The sequence below is a fragment of the Helicoverpa zea genome, chromosome 9, assembly GCF_022581195.2.
Source record: "Helicoverpa zea isolate HzStark_Cry1AcR chromosome 9, ilHelZeax1.1, whole genome shotgun sequence".
Taxonomy (NCBI): Eukaryota; Metazoa; Arthropoda; class Insecta; order Lepidoptera; family Noctuidae; genus Helicoverpa; species Helicoverpa zea.
This window is the reverse complement of record NC_061460.1, coordinates 9,748,103-9,753,276: the sequence shown is the minus strand read 5'-3', so window position 1 is coordinate 9,753,276 and position 5,174 is coordinate 9,748,103. Positions and strand designations below refer to the sequence as shown.

Below are 5,174 nucleotides of genomic sequence, written 5' to 3'. Positions count from 1 at the left end.
GCTGTTGTGCCCACATAATGACTATTATCTGGTATTTAAGCTGGGCGAGATACCAAAGCTCAGTTCTTAGATATATTATTGAGAAATATTGATGATTAAAAACCTTTAATTGAATATAAATATTGTTTTTATTGCACATCCTCGAAAACCTCTTTCATTGTTATTGGTAAACCTTAATTTAACTGTTAAATTATTTTGTGTGGTAATGACATTTTTAGTATGGTCTGTGCCTTCTTGGTAATAGACCGCGGGTTCGATTCCCGCCTTATGGGATGTAGATAGCTAGGTAACTGTCTAATATAAAAGTAGTAACAATCATTTAAATAAATAATTCTCCATCGTAATAATATCGATATTTTATGAATTGTGGTGAATGGAACTCTTCCATTTTGGAAACTTATGCGTTTTATCACAAATCCAAAGTGGATTCACTATATATTAAGAAACGTAACGTTGAAAGCAAAAGCGTTTAGGTAGTCGTTTTTCATAAAAATTCTAAGCATTTATGAAAACTAGTCACACGCCCCGTCTTCGCACGGTGGCAATGTAAAACCTTGGTGTAAACCTTCCTCTTGACCTACTCTATCTATTAAAAAAAATCGCACCCAAATCCATTGCGTAGTTTTAAAGATCTAAAGCATTCAAAGGGACAGGAAAGAAACAGAAAGAAAGGAAAGAGACAGAAAATGCAACTTTATAAAATGATCATTGTCAAAGAATTATCTTAAACTTGACTATTTACTATCTCTTTTCCTAGTATCTACTAGAGTAGTCTTTTCCTAGATCTAGAAGAGAACATATAGAGCTGTACATAGTATTGTTGATTTTTTGTATAGTGTAGTTTGATAATACTACTCTGATATTTCACGCAAGCTTGGTTATTTTTTATTTATAACCTCAAAATATTAACTTTTTTCGTAATTATTTTAGTTTCCTGAAGTGTCCGTTCGTGAAAACTTATTTCATAGGATTCCATATAATTTTAAGAGTTTATAGAAGTCACTTTCCATTTGAACGGTTCTTAGGCAGAACATGTATGGAGCCGGAACAATGTCCTTTATGAGTGATCGTTGCGTATGCTTTGTGTTAGCGCTTGTGTGAGGGTGCAGCACGGTTTCAATGCCAGTAACATACGCGCCAAGTTTAAATAAGGCTGGATGACATATACGGAATTCCGAAAAAAAATAAAGAAAAAAAATTACGTACCAATTTTTTTATTGATTTGGGTCGAGAATCATTAGCATAATTACCTCCTTGAATATGGCACGGATGCAAATCAACAGCTTGTATAAATACGCGGTGGACTCACATAGTCTTTAGACTAGAAGTCAGTAGACATAAGTTTGTGAGGCCAAGACGACTAAAATTATAATTAAGTAAAAAATGTAAATAAGAGCGCGGACCCCCAAGTCTGCGGTAAGGCTTTATTAAAAAAAAAAAAAAAAAACTAGAAGACAGTTAACTAGATAACAAGTATTCCAGTACTGCTGTAAACAAAAGATATATCAGATATCTCAATGATATTCTACAATATATAATGCTTTGTTGTTGCGTAAAATACTCCTGCACTCTACGCGTTTGTAAACCCAGAGGTAGCAAATATGAAGTTATTTGTGCAGTGCACAGTGTAGCTGTTTGTCATTGCCTCTATTTAGTTACATTGGTTTAGTTACAAGAGACTCACCATTATCAATTTTGAACCAATAGTTATGGATTTCTTAAGTAAAATAAAAGTTAGCATGATAGGCGACTTACATAGTCTATACTTACTGAAAGAAGCCTTCGCCTATCAGAAAATCCAACGAAATCACAAGTAAGTACTTACCATTTTACTCCATTTAACTTCAAAAAAATCTTGGCTTGTTAAGTTACTAACCTTCAGTTCTTCCGCCGTTTCATCACTCAGACTTCTTGAGTGCATTATTTTGGAACACAACTTACGGTCAAAAACACAGACGTCTTATAGTTGTCATTTCAACAACCTTCCTACTTCTAATCTCTTAAAACTTGGGTCATTTTATTTAGAAGTCTTAACAGCTAAGCCTATTACTAAGTTCTAACTAGTAAAATTGCTTTCAAAAATTCCTAAGTGCTAACTAGGCTTTCAAAAAGTTACGACTGGTACTCAAACTTGTCGCTTATTATTAGGCTAAGATGTGCTTTACATTTTACTGAAACATATAATATTAAAAAGTAGCAAAAATTACATTTGTTTCCGCCCGGGATCGAACCGGGGGCCTTGTGCGTGTGAAGCACACGTGATAACCGCTACACTACGGAAACTTATTATTTTAGCACAAAAGTATGATTCAAATAATGAGGACCTTATGTAAGTATGTAGATCAACTTTCACAAACTGTGACGTAGGCCTTATTACACGTGCGAAGGCTATAAACTAGTATGAGTAAGATTATGCGATATGAAAAGACTGCCTGTGACATTGCACTCCAATAATATCATTGTCTTTAGAGGAATATGTCCATGTGTCATGTTATTTAGATACCGATGAAAGTGTGACTTATCTGTTAATAGCATCACCTTTGTTGCTAGTAACAGTAAACTTATTAAACTTTTTTTCTATGCCATTTTTTATCGTCATCGTCACTTTAGCTCAATACCTCTAAGGTTGTACATACATAGAAGTTCGATGTACCACGACCATGTAACAACGCAAACTGCCAATATCAACTGACAATTTATCGATTATTAATAGCCCAATAAATTACAGCGTCATTGAATCATTGAATTATCTTTATGAATATCGATAATATTCGGTTATTAATAATTCATGCGATTACATATTGGGTCTGTTGTAAAATTAATGACAATTATTTTATATTGTTTACGAGACCGGGGTGGCTTCGGTTCAGTAATAAAATATGACGCTTCGATTAATTGATAGTCTGTTAAATTTTGTCAAACACTTTAAGAAACCATCGTATTGACCAATCAATAAATTCTTGAATAAACGTGAAATGAGAGACAAGTTTATGAAAAAATGAAATCGAAAATGTTAAGGAGTTCATATTGAAATTTTGATTAAGTTTTTTCAAACAATCCGTACGGCTATGAGTCACCAATGTTACCTATATGGTGGACATCGCACTCATAGCACAAAACGTTTTCAGAATACATTCTTTGTGCCTTCAGACCCCATCACCCCTGACCATCATGTGAGATAGTGGACAAATTTGTACCCATCATACAAAAAAACTGTAGGTATAGCCAAGTCAAAATAATTCAACACACAAAAAAGCGTAAACAGTCAACTCATTCATATATTATCGAGAACAAAAATTTGGTCAATATTCAAAATTGTTCTTCACTGAGCATAGATTTTCACAGTCTCGTTTCACCAATCCAGTTTGGTCCGGTTTAAACTGCATTTGCCATGGCAAACTGCTAACTTTGACAAGCAAAAACCTGAGCGCTGAAAAGTGGGTCTTAATGCTTTGACTAGGTATTCAATTATTCTCTTTCAATGAAAAAGGTAGCCATTTTCTATAGCTACAGCTTTAATAGACGCTTTTTCTGTATTTATTGGTGACAAAGTTTCAAGCAATCCTGCCAAGCCCTGCCAAGTATATAAGTTTAAATATTGTCAATGTTAAATATATCTTTATTTCGGACTTTCTTAGTAGATGCTAAGGTCTCAATAGAACTGGCCTAAGCGAATAGACAGTGGCGGCCCTAGGGGTGTGCGAACTGTGCCATCGCACAGGGCCTCGCGCTTGGAGGGGCCTCGCGCTACAACCCACACTAATATAAAAAAAATATAATTAAAAAATATATATCTAGTCCAAGAAAAAAAAATGTGCATTTTTTCTTTATTTCTAATTCATTCTGCGTTTACTTTTTGAGTCCTCAATTCAACAAAAAGTTGGAACACCAAAGTAACAAAAACAACTGGCTCTCGATCCAGGCACGGATTCTCTTTATTTGTCCTTAATTCCGAGTTTAATTTGAGAGTCCTTTAAACAAACAAGAAACAAACAATTTTAAAAAATTCGCGCTCGCTATGCTCGCGGCTGTTCACTTGACAGTAATAATAATAATAATCTTCCACGCCGATTTCGGCAACGGCGACCACTTCGACCCTAATGGCGTGCGTGTGCTCTCATGTGGCTGGAGTATCCAATTTTGTGCGTGAAAGTCCGCGCACACTGCGGACATGTCAGGGTACCAGCCACAAAGTTGTAGTTGATAGCTACAGGTGGTCGAGCTTTCAACTCATCTCGTTTGGCATCCAACTCAGAAAGTCGGCGTGCTTCAAAGTCAAAGACTTTGGCTTTAACGCGGCTTCTCCAGTCTCTGCGGTTGGATGCCAGATTCTCCCACTGAGACGGGTCAATGGAACAGCTTTTCATGTGACGCTTCAGCACATCCTTGTATCGCAGCAGCTGTCCGCCACGTTTCCGCTTGCCCTCCTGCAACTCGGAGTAGAGGATGCGCTTGGCCACTCTAGTATCCGGCATGCGCAGTACATGCCCGCACCAACGAAGCTGTCTCCTCATGAGGTATGCTTCAATGCCACCTACATTGGCTTTCCTTAACACTTCTGTGTTACGCACACGATCAAACCAACGGATATTTAATATTTTGCGCAGACATTTGAGGTGGAAGCGGTCTAGTTGCTTGATGTGGCGTCGGTACGGTGTCCATGTTTCCGCTGAGTAGAGTATACAAGGCAACACAACTGCCATATACACAGAAACCTTTGTGGATATCCTTAGGTCATGGGAGCTGAAGACCTTCTTGTCGAATTTGCCGAAAGCAGCGGCTGCAGCACCAATTCTGCTATTGATTTCGGCGTCAAGGTCGCACTTTGCTGTTATAGTGCTCCCCAAATATCGAAATTTATCGACCTGCTTCAGGACATCTTCACCAAGCATAATGGTCAGTTCTTGACGTCCGTGATTATCTGAAGACATTACTTCTGTCTTTTTGATGCTGATTTTTAGACCAAATGTACAGCACTGCTTGTGAAGGTTCGTGACTAGCTGTTGCAGGACTTCAGGGGATTCAGCCACGAAACAGAGGTCATCTGCATACATAATGTCCTGTATATGTGCATAGGACACCTTTGTGGTCGCCTTGAGTCTATTCAGGTTGAAAAGTTTGCCGTCAGTCCGATAACGAATACGAACTCCTTCAGGAGAAGAATTCAATACTTC

General features: G+C 37.4%; 1 non-coding gene across 1 annotated transcript; it reads right to left on the bottom strand.

The window, feature by feature from the left end:
• Positions 1-2,210: 2,210 nt before the first annotated feature.
• On the bottom strand, positions 2,211-2,283 carry Trnav-cac. Its single transcript has one exon. It is a non-coding gene; the product is annotated as a tRNA-Val (tRNA).
• Positions 2,284-5,174: the final 2,891 nt, after the last annotated feature.